Source organism: Cupressus sempervirens, chromosome 3 (assembly GCF_028749045.1).
Source record: "Cupressus sempervirens isolate cs-2001-9-10 chromosome 3, ASM2874904v1, whole genome shotgun sequence".
NCBI lineage: Eukaryota > Viridiplantae > Streptophyta > Pinopsida > Cupressales > Cupressaceae > Cupressus > Cupressus sempervirens.
Genome location: NC_143120.1, coordinates 476,693,159 through 476,708,207, shown reverse-complemented (window position 1 = coordinate 476,708,207; position 15,049 = coordinate 476,693,159).

Below are 15,049 nucleotides of genomic sequence, written 5' to 3'. Positions count from 1 at the left end.
GGCTATATGGCCAAAAAATTTCCAGAAAATAATGCAGATCCGAAAATAATAGCAGAGATGCAGATGAAAAAAAATGCAGAATTGAAAATTAAATGTACAAATCTAAAACGATCATACCAATGTTGCAAATCGGTCCTTTGGGTGCTGGTTAGCAAATTTTTTTGCCTCACAATCGACTTTGGCCTAGGTTAGGCAACTTTATAGCCAATTTTCACTGAGTTAGTGTTCCAGACATAATGGCGAGGTTAGATCTGGCTCTAGACACTCCCAATTTTTGCAGTACTCCAAACTCAGGCTAAGGTGCTGAAGTAATCAATGGTCTCAAATGGCTATGTGATGAGAAAATCTCCAAGCTCTAATACTATGTAAAAATTTGGTATAGCTATGATACCATGTAAGAATTTGGTATAGCTCTGATACCATGTAAGAATTTGCCTAAGGGCAAAATTCTCCCAGGAACTAAGAACTCAAACACAAGCACAACTATAGACCAAAAATGGATATGATCAATTAATCAGAGTATGTCCTAATACATTGCTCTGTTCAGTATATGATGTGATGTGCAAACACACTAGGAGTGCCTATATATAAAGGCCTCTCAAGAAGTACCTAGAATGTCTCTAGAAAGAACCAAGAGATAAGATAAGCATCATGACAACTAAGCACATGCCTTATCCATCATTCTAGATGAGTGGATAAGAATGATGAGGTTGTAGACACCATGTGCTTAATTAGTGTGCTAACTTTTGTGTTGTAGACACCATGTGCATAAAAGAGGTGTGAACTCCAGTGTTGTAGACACCATGTGAATAAAAGAGGTGCAGACTCCTGTGTTGTCAACATGAAAAATCACAAGAGTGCACATACTCCTAGGTGGCTAGTAAATAAATAATAATAAAATGCATTAACCTAAGTAAACTTAAGTAAGTGTAAATAGTGAATAATTATTTACACCAACAGATACAACTACATCTCCACGATCTTTACTTTTGGTTGACTATTGAGTTAATAGTATCCAAAAATACTTAAGAGAAATTGTTAAATCATAATGGTCAAGTTCTCCTAGATCTTTGATTGAACATACTTCAGTCATGCAAGTGATCAAAGTCTAAACTTTATCCATTTATGTATCATAGAACAACTCGATAAACATAATAGTTTCCCTTTGATGCACCAAAGAAAAATGTTCCTAGAATGGTTTTAACCTTGATAATTGATGATAATAAATACACTTGACATGTATTTAAATACTAATCCATAGCAATAAATCACACTAAATGTGTACCATGTTTTATCAAGTTTCTCATAATGGCTAGGAATTTATGAGAATAAATAAAGATTTGAATTTAAAAAATTGAGTCAATTCTTTGTAGTGCAAGATTGACAATACATGTTGGAGAGTAACCTAGGATAAAAAACTTTAATATCATCGTGTTATGTGGATATTTGGAATTATGTTGTAAAAGTGTATTAAAAAAATAAACATGGCAAATGCATCATCGTAGATGTAGATCTGAATAGATAACAAATTATGCGTGAGAAAAAAATTAGACTACCATGTAAAAACACAAATTGATTAAAATAGGCACAATTTGTCAAAAATGTATACTGCAAAGGGAGCACAATGAAAAAGATTATTAAGGGTTGTAATAAGCGAAAGATTAGACATTTTGTTGCATATTTGATAATTGAATCTCATCATTTAGTGTGAGAACGGTCAATGTACAGTTCCCAAAGAAGATTGGGAATAAATAATTTATATTTTCAATGGTAAACAAGGGCTCAGAGGGAGCTAGAGTCCCTGCCTAATTTGTATTTGAATACAAAAAAAGATTTCATATATTTGCAAGAGCAGACTGCAACAAGGAAGCTTAGTTTTTGTTTAAAAAAGTGGCTCATCAAATTAACGATAGCCGAATGTCTTGTCCAAGTGCATTTCCATGCAGGGAAACTTCTGACTTGGTCATTTGTTCATTGGTTAGGGTGATTTAAAATTGTAGAATTGGTCATTGTCATAAGCAACACCTAGTAATTATATCAAAAGATGCTTATTTCTAAATAGTCTATAGTTGTGAATGGAAATAGATTTTTAGAATGAATCTCCTTCTTCATCAAGATTTTTATAAAATCTTAACTACATTAACTATTAGTTTTCTTTCGAATTTGAAAGCTAAATTGTAGTTCAACAAATTGTGAAGAAATTAGAAAAGATGATTAATTTAACTAGTAAAAGTAGAAATTTACATTTAGTATGTAGTTGGTCATAGTAGTGGAAATTTAAGTGATTGATATGAATCCATCTTTTATATTTAACGTATATTGTTAATAAATTTCATCATATTAAGTTATTGAATTTAAATTTGATTAATTGATTTAATTGTTATGTTAATAATTTGATGGAGAAATATTTTTTGTTTGAATATGTTTAATTATCTTATTATTATGTAAATATTATAATGATTTTTAATGACTTTTAAAAAAAAATTCACAAATGTTGACTATGAAGTAGTTAAAATTATTAACAATATGATGTATTTTACATTCATGTATGTCTAGATTTCGGCATCAACAAATATTTATGAGAAGAAATTATATTAGTAATTTAGTAAGAAAAAATAAATTTTTATGAATATATTTTTTTATCTATGTTAATCTATTTTTGGATTTATATATTTGAAAAGAATTATTAATTGTGGAGAGGTTTTATATTTCTTAAACAACAAAGTTCTTTTAAAATTCAAAAGCAATATTGAAAACCAATTTACTTTTTATAATTTATCAGACCGCTAGTCTAAAAATAAAATATGATAAAATATGAACATGTAATCCTCCTTCATTTCTTTTTTTTGAAAACCAGTTCTTAATACAAATTCCAATGACAAATTTTGAAAAGCTGCAGTTATTGACAGGAGTTGTGGCCATCTTAGATAGCTATATCTACATGATGATTGGAAAATTGAAAAGCTTGGCGAGCTCTATCTTCGTCAACTTTGAAGTGCATGTAGTTCATATAGCCCTCACTTCAAAGTCATATTAGTCTCAATAAGCCTCAGCATCATAACCACACAAAGTCTATGAGAGTTGAACTCTTTAAGAATTTCTCCAGTGGGAAGATACCATAGTAGCTCGTAAAAGTGCAGCAATATCAGTTCAAATTCAGCGATCCAAAATCAGCTATCCAAAATCAGCACCTGTCAGAGCTAAAGTTTTGCATTGCATCACACCAATTAATTGAATTGAGATTATGAGGAAATGACTAAGGTTGTATTCTTCAGAATGTGACTAGAGATAAACAAATATTGCATACTAGGGTAAGAATTAGGTTTAGCAAAATGTGATGTTTAAGCCGGAACGGGATGCTATTAGGATGAAGAATAAGGGCCGAGTTCTCGTTGTCCTTGATATTATAGGGGCTTCGTCTTGCAGCGATGGAAAACATTCTTCCCTCTACTTACTCGTTGCAACTCGATTTGTTATTTACTTTTTTGGTTATTTTTAGTCTGGTTCAGTCTAGCTAATTATCGAGATTTTGACAGTAGGAATTTGAACAGAAATACATAAAAATTCTAAAATATTAAACAAAACATTAACTGTGCATATAACGTTTGCTATGATGATCAATGTTTTTGATCAATTTTATATTTAATCCTACCTTAAAACTAAATGTCAAAGAGAGTGAAACGCTACAGGCTCTAACTTTGCACAAGGAATGCCAAATATAATGAGTTAAGACCTAATATGAACAAGTGTAGAAAAGCTTTTCTGCTAACAGTTCCAAAGACAGTTAGAAGACACTGAATGCTACAAATTGAAACGCATGAGCCTAGGAGGTCTAGAGGACAATGAGCACAATGATTTCCAGTTGCCAAGATATGGGACCAACGTCTGTGCCTCTAGAATTACAAAAACGTTAAGAACACCTAAGATACTACGATGAATCAGTTGCACTTTCTCAGCAAGAAGTTATACTTGCCACAATAATACAGAATACTCCATGATGTTCTCATTCTAATATCTTACTCCTATATTGATGCCTAGTATATCTACTCCATGCATGCTTTCATCTTTGGTATTGCTAATAGTAGAAATGTGCATAAATTACTGCTTGGTGATTTAAACAAGCCATAAACCATGGAAAAAAGATCAATTCCTATACCACTATTTTGCCTTATTCATGTTAGATGAAAGATTTTTCCCCCATGTCCAAAATCTATGCCCTCAATTTACTTTTTCTGACCCCAACTGCAGCCAACTTTAATAACGAAGACTCCACCCAACTTTCAACAAAACAATTAAAATCTATTGGATGGAAATATGCCAATTGGGTAGTTCTCAAGTGTCTATTACACTATGATCCATCTCCATAGCTTCTATCATGAGGTCTGTTAAGATACTAAAATTTATTTTTATCAATTGAGCGTACACAACATATGGATATTGTTGACACCAACTAAAGACAAGGTCAAAGGAATAAAGGGATGTCTAAAATTCCATTCACAACCAGAAGAATTACTAGTCTTAGAAGGAGGTCAACCTCTCAGCTCATGATTAGAGCTCATCGAAGACTGGACACATGATCCGACGGGTGTAAAGGAAGACTAGATGGCGGCAGTTTATTCCTAGAAGTAAGGAAATTGACATAAAAGGAGCAATTTACTCCTCGACATTAGAAATTTAAAGCAAAATGTGCTATTTTTTTTCTTTTTTTAGTGATAATGATCAATTACCAATATCTTCATGATGGTCATATCTAGTGCAGATTCCTCTACTATTTGTGTGTCTTCGCTTTTACACCACCCAAAACAACAATTTTTATGATTTTTCAGTCTTTTTAAAAGTAAAATGTGTTATCATTTTAGTGAGAAACTTTTTACACCATTTTGCAACTCATACTTTGCCAATGAAATGTGTTAGGTATGGACATGAAAATGGAAAAATAAATGTCATTCTAGACTCCAACATGGATCGAATTTGGTTGGAATCGTAGCTTTTCAAGTAATATTTGGTGGAAAGAACCCACACCTACTACAAAAGCAAGCAAAACACAATTTTAAAATTAATGTTATATAATATTAAAATTTACTTGATGTATTTAAAATGATTATTTTTTAAAACTCTTTCAAATAAAAAATAAAATAATTATTTAATATTTTAAGTAAATATGATATATGAAATTCTCATTAAACAATTTAAAGATAATATATTTAAAAGAATATCAATATTTGTAAATTAAATCCATTCGATATAGAAGCAAAGAAAAACACATATTTTAAGATTTGTCAAAAGTCATAAACAAAATTATGACTAGAACTGACTTTTTTTTGAAGTTCACATGCTGCATCATCTATAAACATGAAATGAGATATCAATGTGATCTGTTCGAAGAGAACTATTAAAAGTAAGCAAAAAAAAAGTCCAATTTTAAAAGAGTGAAAAAACTCCAGCTAACCTAAGCAAGGTTCCTAATTCCATGAAATTTGAGCAATGAGTGAAGTCTGATACAATGTTTGGTCAGCAGTTTAACAAAATGTTCTTCCAGTCACCCCAAATAGTAGCCGTCTCCTCTTCAGAATGCAAAGTGGAAGATGGAAAGTAACTGAAAGACTTTTACATAAGCTTGGATAGAGTACTTAACTCACAAAAATACCAAATGAGCCATTTAGACTTACAACATTGGTATGAGAAACTAATGATAGCCTCAAATACATAAAGAAAGTGTCTGGCTGCTGATTTCTGAAAATTGTACGTTATTTTGTAATTATTTCTGATCACAATAACATTCAGGAAAAATTGTTTATGATTCATCAGTTATTCTACTATCTAAAGCAAAGACAAATTTCAAATTATATTTGTACACTGTCCTAGGTTGGATTTAAAATAAATATTATTTAAATTAAGTAATAATATAGTTATAGTTTTTTAATACTACGCCCATGTCTTACAGCCATATAAATGTAACAAAAGCTAACGAATGTCTACAGTTGAAGTAGTTCTTTTGCAGCGTGTGCATAGATGCCAACAATCGATACTTGCCCTTGTCCATGGTTGATCTGATGAACCAACAGAATGTCGCTTTGGACTAGTATAAAAGAAAAATGACCCATTAGGTTGCTCCATGTAAGGTCTAATCATTCAACGAATTGCAAGTTTTGAAGAAATTTAAGGTTGCTCCACATAAGGTCTAATCATTGAATGAATTGCAAGTGTTCCAGAAAGGATGAAATATGTTGTCTATGCATTTATGTGTTTCTGTGATAGATATAGATACTAGAGAGAGAGAAGTAAATAAGTGAGCTACTTTGGGTGTAGGTACTTTGCGTATGGGTCCATTGAGAAAGCAGGACATGGTCTCTCAACTCAAACTTTGCATGGAATAGCAGAATGGATACATGGAAATCCATCTTCACCGGGGTTAGCTGCAATTCTGTGGAATCATTTAAGATTTTATCATTCAGAATACAAATTATATTGGTCTAGGATAGATGAGAGATATGGATGTATGCAGGAGAATGCTAAATTTGCATATTTCATCCCATCTCTTCTACGGTCTTCAAAATTTAGGAAAAAGCATTTGTGGCAAGTGAATTCTAAAGCATTTTTTTGAACGACAGAAAGCCCAGGTGTTGCTTACAATGCTCAAGCTGCATGGAGGAGACTCTCGCTGATTTGTTGCTAGAAGGGTGCTACATTTTTACCTATAAATAGGATTGCTTGTGCAGTAAGCTTGGCTTGTTTGCGATCATATCTTGCCCCCCGAATCTTGCCTCTGATAATTGGGCAAGCTTGGTGAGCATGAAATAAGTTTTCTGAATCAGAAGACTCTTAGAAATTTTTCTACAAATGGTGAAGCAGTCAATAGACATGGAACTATTGCTACAAGTTTTTGGTCAGTAGTGGAGGGAATTGTTTTGATAGTAAGGGCTTTTTATTTGGTAATTTTATTCAGTCCAGGCAACTGGAATGTATTTTGAATGGAGGCAGATGGTTACAACAGTTGCCAAGTTGAGACGAAGATAGCATTTCTCTACGCCAAATGGTTGAACAACTAAAAAAATCCCTAAAATCAATAAGGCATCAAATTTCTTTTTGCCTCTAATCATCAATTAAAAGAGAATTGTTTAGCTAGAAAACGTTGTTGTGTACTCTATATAAAGCCCATAACAATTTGTCAAATTTATAATCATATGAATTTAATGTCAAAAAAAGTGAACAGATCACTTAGGGTTCACCTAAATGATAATATTTGCATTGACTGTATCAGATCAATCTGTGCATGAAGAAATTTTGAGCATGCCCTGAAATTAAAGAATTCTATGATACTTCGGTTCGTTGAGGAACATATGGTTTTTAGATCAGTCATGGTATTAGAGCAGCCTTTCCCTAGAACCAGATGAGAACAGTATGAAGGGATAACAAACATAATAACATCTCAAAACTGAGTTCAAATACTAGTTTTCATTAAATAGAAAAATATTAGACATAATGATGTTCATAACATGTTTTTTGTTTGTTCACCAAGAGAGGAGACAAATTTCTAGTCATTGTACACAGTTTTGTCAAAAACATAAACACAAGATCTATGTGTTCGGAATGGTGGAGAGCAAAAAATATTATTTATTATATAGTTCTAGACGAGTAGATGAATCGAGGCTAATATTATTCATCATAACGTGCCTATATATGACAAAATTTGATAGTATATGTCATATGGAGGGAAAATATTCTTGCTGTTACATCTGTAAGGGCTCCAATATGTTGAACATGCTGAGGTGGATTGAAGCCTTCAAGCAACAAAAAGTAGTTAACTTCAGTGTGGTAGGTTCAATGGATCTGCAACACATTGGAATATGGAGTTGTTAAGTGCAAAGAGTTGGAAGAAGAATCAAAATTTGATAAAAGAAAAGGAAGAGAAAAATGAATTAAGTTTATCTTACATTGCTAGTTTCTCCCATTATGGAGATGATATTGTCATTCATTGCAATAGAGAAAGTCCCGTGTATCTCAAATGTTCGAAGCAAGTAGAGAACTGTTGACATATTTTGTTTGTAGGTGTCAAAAGGTATGTTTGCAAGCTGCAACAAGTACTGTTGAAGAATCTTCCCACTCATGGTACAGTCAACAATTTGATCTTCAGTTTCTATAGTACATTGTAGAAAGGGTCCATAAGCAAAATCTGTGTTTTTTCCACATGCAATACATTGGCGATTTCTAGTGGTTGAGGATGGCGCCAATGAAGTTGGCTGGTTGCATGTTACGCACAGCAGCTGGTAAGGTTGCAAATAAGCATTTTTTGCTGTCAAGGTACCTGTAACCTAGTATGTGAAAGAAGATTCAGTTATGAGTATGGAATGTCTATTATGTAGACTATGATTGCATTTGTATTTGATAGGTGGTATTGTTGTGTTACTTACCTGGGTACTGGAGGAGAGAATGTTTTTTAGTGCTTTTATTGTAATTTCATCATTGAGGCGAGCAACATATGTTGATGGTGTTGTTTTTATGCTATTTGTTCCTCTTGGCCCACTACGGACTACATTTTTGAGAAGCAGAAGCGGTGTTGTGGTGGAATGTAGGATTTCATCTAGTGTTGTATAAGCTTGAGCATGGAATTCAAGCACGGTCACCTGCAAAGAAGATGAATGTGACAATTAGTATAATAAGTGATTGTACTTTGATAAAAAGCATCAAGGTTGGAGTTAGATAAAGAATGAGAAGATTACAATGGATGTGTCTGAAATAGATTCCCCATCATTGACATGGAGCTCGTACTCCTTTGGTGTCTGCTTATGTGCTGCTACTATAACACCCAATGTGCCAATTGAGTAGTTATTAGGTGAGTGGATAAGTTGGAATATTCTTGTATCGGGCATCAATTTTTGGTGGTGACAGACCTGGTCAATGGTTTCAATGGATGTCTGAGCTGTGAACTGGATGCAAAAATCAGCATCGCCTCTTTCATAATGTGTTTTCTTCTTTAGGGAGAAGTTTTTAATGCGGACACTTGCTCCAGGAAAAACCTTTTTCATGAACCTGTCGATTAATTGGTTAGTAATGATTACTGTTATGGTCATGTGTCCATCGCTGTCAATGGGATCAGCATGAACTATAGGCGCTTTTGCTGGGCTTGTCGAATTTTTGGCATAAGCAAGACCATATGTGACAAGGACATCACCTTCAAAAAGAGTAGTTGTTTGTGTAGTACAGATGTCTGCGATACTAGATACATTGTTTTCTTCCATTATGTGCCTGTGAAAAGAATGAAATATTGTTTAAGGCTATGCAATGAGATTAAAATGAACTGAAAAGTCTAAGAACTAAGAAATATTTTATACCTTTTTGCTGGTTGTCTGCCATCAGAGCCAGTGCTATCGCTCGCAATGTTTTGCTGGCGAGACAAGGAGGTGAATAGAGATCTAGACAATGTATTAAAAGCTGAAATTAGTAAAGAAACAAAATCTATAAAAAATAGCAATGGATGTATGGAAAAGTATGTAATATCAAGTATATAATGCGAATACCTTTTTGTGGGTGTTGAACTTTGCATTTGCAGCTGGTTTGTATCAGCGCTTCTTTTAGGTTCATTCTATTTTTTTTCTAGATGAGTCCATAGTAAATCTGTTGATAGGAAAATTGGACAAATTTTTGTTTTGGACAGAAGATAAATACGCAAATGAGTTTGACAAAAAAGACAATTAACCGAGCTGGTTATGTTTCTTATGCAATGCAAAGGAAGAAAACTTATATATATGTACTATAGTCCCTGCAAACATATGTATCCTTTTATTAATTTTGAGGAAAAATGCAACATACTTATCCTTTTATTAATAAAAAAAATATAAAATTACCAATGAATAAAAAAAGGACTATGCATTGCAGTTAAATAAATACCAGAGACATTTTGGCTTTGTAAGAATGGATTCAATCTCTCTTCTCTACTTTTATTCCTTCCTAAATTAAGTTATGTTTATAACTATCAGACTTCTGGACTATTTGCTATAAAAAACTGTTCAAATCCTATGAAACTAGTCAATTGTTTTTGAGACTAATCAAATTCATTTACGTCCTTTTCTTATCTGTACAGATATCTGTAGATAGAACTAGGTCTTACATCTTCTTTCTTTTGTGATATTTGAGGTCAATCTTCTAGAATCCCAACCGCATTAGAGAAAAATGGTTGAGCATCTTGCTTTCCAGAGTTTGTTGTTCAACTTCTCCCTAAAGGGTAGCTCAATGCAGAAGTTTCTATAAATATTTAATTGAAAAGTTGCTATATATATTTTAATTCAATCTCAAGAAGATAAAAAAAAATGGCCTCACATAGAGTAAAGTTATTTAGCACTAAATCTCATTTTGGCCAATCACATTTTACTATAAGTTGCACAAAAACTATGAAGAGGACGATGTGCATAATAATTGAATTCCTTAATCCTTGATCATTCATAGACAAGGTTAAAGATAGTTGTTAAAGTTATCGAGTTCAAAATTCAAGCTACAATTTGAAGATTTGAAAACAATGACCAAGCTGAAGTTGTTATGGCACAATGTCAATGAATATCTCCTACAGTGATGGACTGAGTTTACTGTAGTGAGATATATCAAAACTTGGATAGGGCTCCTCATTGCCACTACAATAGAAACTTTCAACCAAACTAAAACAAATTCACAATAGATTGAAAATGGAAGACATTTGCACAATTTGAATATGGATGACGATAAGTGGTCAGGCCATAGGATTGAGATTTGGACTTGTTACAGTGATTTTGGCCTGTGTTTTGACAAAAACTTGAATATTTTTTGTAAAACATATATATAAGCTGTTCTTGATGGCTGTCTTCTGGTGTTTTCATTCCTATGCGACTAGAATATAAATCTTGAACCAAAATAAATCCAATTGAAAACATGTTGACAACGAAAGACATTTGCAAAATTTGGATATGGATGGCGACAAGCATTCAGACCATAGGATTGAGAGTTGGAGTTGTCAAGCTACCTTTAGGCTTAGTTCTGGCAAAAACTTGAACATATTTTAAAAATATATCTACAATTTATTTTCAATGATTGTTAAAATGTTGTATTTTTATATAGTGTCAAGGTGGTAAAGGGTTTAATGGATATTTTAGTGATCAAAGAAGAAAATCAATTGCAGCTACATAAACGTCACAGAAATTTTGGCATGGTAAGAGTGAATTCAGTGCCTCTTCTTTACTTCTATCCCTTCCTAGATTAAGTTAATCTTATAATTGTCAGACTTCTAGACTAGCTGCTGTAAAAGAATCTTCAAATCCTACCCAACTACTTAGTCCACTTTGAGATTAGTCAAATTCATTTACGTCTTGTTTTTTGTCTAGATATATATATCCAGATAGAACTAGGTTTTATGTCCTGTTTCTTTTTTGGGCATGTTTCTTTCGATGGTTTTGTTCAGCTTCTTGATAAAGCATAAGTCAATTAACAACTTCCTACAAAATTTTAACAAAAAAGTTGAGGTATATATTTTAATTGATCCTCAAACAAAGACAAAAATATGACCTTACATAGAATAAAATTATTTAGCTCTAAATCCCATTTTGGCCAATTACAGTATACTATAAGGTGCACAGAAACTATGAGGACGATGCTGTGCATAATAATTGAAATCCTTGTGCCTTGATAATTGTAAGACAAGGTTATGAAACACTTTTTAAAGTAATCGGATACAGAATTGAGTGACATTCTCAAGATTTGAAAACAAGAGTGAAGTTGAAGTCATTATGGCACAATGTCAATGAATACGTGCTAGACCGATGGACCAACTTTACTGTAGTGAGATAAATCCAATTTGGATCAAGCTCTTGCAAATCCTGCCCATTACCAATGTATGGAAACTTTGAACCAAAATAAATCAAATTTAGAACAGATTGAAAATGGAAGACATTTGCAGAATTTGAATGTGGATGATGGTAAGTGTTAAGGCCATATGATTGAAAGTTGGAGTTGCCAGGCTGATCAATACCAACAGACAAGAAAGAGAGTGTATATATATATATATATATATACACACACATGAGCTTATCAGTGGGAAATCCAGAGAACTGCATATAGTGTTAAATTACCTGTAAAGTGGCTACTACCATATAGATGACAACCAAAGAAGAGGTAATTAATGTGCAACAAGTTCCATGGTTAGACAGGTTGCATACTACCAACATGAAATAGATAACAAAAACAAGATACTACAAATAGATTTATAAAGTCAACAACATTGGCTGAAATGAGTGATTTGTAATATGCGCCTAAATTACATAATCTGTAATCTGACCTGTACCATATTGATAACCTTAAGCCAGAGAAGGTAAACTATTTACTACTGAGGACAAAGCAATGAAGTTAGTTGATATTGTTGTTGTGCAAAATGTGACTAGATCAGATGGCTTGTGTAATAATTATTAATCAATATCACATAGATAACAACCATAAGCTAGTTAGATTGTACAGATGCACTACAGAAAAAAGGAAATAGGAAGGGAGGATGAGATACAGAGAAATAACCAAATCTATTTTTTGCCATTTGCGAACCGCAAGGCCATTACAAGTTTGTAAATTTGAGCCTAATAATTATTTTTTGTCTAGTTAATATATTTGGTGACTATTTCATTTGAAATTATTCAATGTTTGTTTTATAGTCCAAAACTGGATAGGGCACTGGACCATAAGCATACATTTTTTATAGAGTCCAAATATGGGCTCGTATATCGATATGCTTGCCTATGCTATGAACTAAATGCAGAAGTAACAAAATCTATTTCTGTGTTACCGGATATCAAATTCGAGACAGGATGAGAACGTGAGACATTTACATAATTTGGATGTGGATGGAAACAAGTGTTGAGACCATAGGATTCAGAGTTGGATTTTTTAAGCTAATTTTGGACTTGGTTCCCACAAAAACTAGAGTATGTTTTTAAATAATATCTGCAATTTGTTTTTAGCGATTGTTTTGTGTTTTTTTCCAATTACTGTTTGTGAGTGGGCATGAGGGTATGACTATTTGAAACCAGTAGTTAGCAACCACTGGAGAAAGTCCAAGTCCATTAATTTGACTTAAACATATTTATTTAATGTAGGTTTTTTAGAATAAATAGGTTCTATTTTAAATCTAGAAAATGAAAGAAAAGATTTAGAAGAGTGATTGGATCAGATGTGTATACTCCAATAAGGGAAGATCTTGTGATAGGAAATATTTATAAATATACATGGAATGGTACAGCAAAATGCAACTTTTGTTATCTCTAAGCCACATAGATAAATGGCTGCTTGGATCACAGATTTAGAAAAGTGATTGGTTAGTGACTCCAATAAGGGAAGATTACAAGGATGATTTGAAACATTTGCAAATATTTCTCTCAAGTGTGTAGAAAGCATAAATCAAAACAAAGATAATTAAGAAAACATAAAATGGTGAAGAAGAATAAGAATAATGGAAAACTTATGATGGAAAGTGCAAATCTTAGAAAGAGTAATAGTTACCTGAATAGGTAGAAGTCAAAGATGTATGCTTTTCTGAAAGCATCCTTCATAACAGTATTCTAGAGTGGCATGTGGATCTAACTCGCTGAGATGTTTCCATTCTGTCAAGCTATAGATGTGGAATTTAGAACTGGAGTTGTAGAGATATTGTCAAATGATTTGACCAATATATATCTAATATTAATAATTTTGCAAATTCGTGATTAATATTGTATATCCAAAAGTAATCTAATAAAGTGCTTGCAAATGTTGTTGCTTTGTCAACTATTAAAGAAAAGTTGTATTGTTGCATGAGTTCTACAAGCATTCTTTGTTTTTTACTAGCATGTAGCATGTCAATGTTGAAGTCCCCAGTAATTATGATTTTGGAATTTGTTGGCAATGATGTGAAGATGTTTAGTATCAGAAGCGAAATGTGATTGATTGTTGCTGTTGGTGTGATATAAACATTAGTGATTCGTATAGCATGACCAAAATGCAATATATCGATGGTGGTTGATTCTAGATAATTTGTTGCAAAAGAATTCGTATTTAATACTGTAGTTGTTTTTGAACAGCAAGTCAATATACCATGAATTGCAAGTGAAGAATAGCAATTGTATATTTCATTTAGCAGTTGAAGATGTACATGTGTCTTGTCTCTTGTTTCTTGGAAGCATAGCACAGTTGCTTTGAGCAAGTCATGGTCATGGATAATTTCCTCTGCATGCAATGGAAGACTTCGAGTATTCAAAGAGCATAGAATAAAATCTACTGATGATGGGAAAGGAAGGCTATGTTGAAGTTTCCACTGTGCTTGATTACGGAGTCGATCCATTTCCTTGTTCACTTTATGTGAGACTGTGAAATTACGATGTTGTACTTTGTGCATTAAATATAATGTTTCAATGGCTTTGACACGAGATAGAGCTGTATAGGCAAGACCATGTTGGTATACTAGATGAGGATCAAAAGAAAGTCCATCCATTGTCAGACCTTGTGCTCTATGGATAGTTCTTGCAGATGCTAGTTGAAGAGGGAATTGTTTATGCGTAATATATTTAGTAACAACTCTCATTTTCCTAGCTATTTTCGTTATTGGGGTCCAAGAAGGTGGAATAGAACTTGTGTAGAAGCTTTGCATTTTTGTGCGTCGTGACATGCGAATTGTAGGGTCATTGAATTGAATCCATACAATGTCTTCATCATGAGTTGTATGAAGTTGGAAGACTCCATCAATGCCATTAACTAGTCCATCATGCATGTCAAGGTTGCTTGCTATTAACTCTACTAGAATTCCTGGCTTAAGATAGAGTACAGTAGGCAATGATGTTTTTTGCACTTGGTATTGGACATTGTCAATATGTGAATCTGTTTCATCGAGAGCTTCGAATATATAAAGCTTAGTAGGCAACAAGTCTAACATTCTTTTGTTGTGGTCGGCAACAGCTACATTTCTATGGAACAAGTATGGGAATTTTGGATCAGCAGGAGGTGTCCGGTAACACGTTGTGTTCAAGTAGCTAAGATCTACATCATTTTGGTGACCAGTTCTTGCACAGTT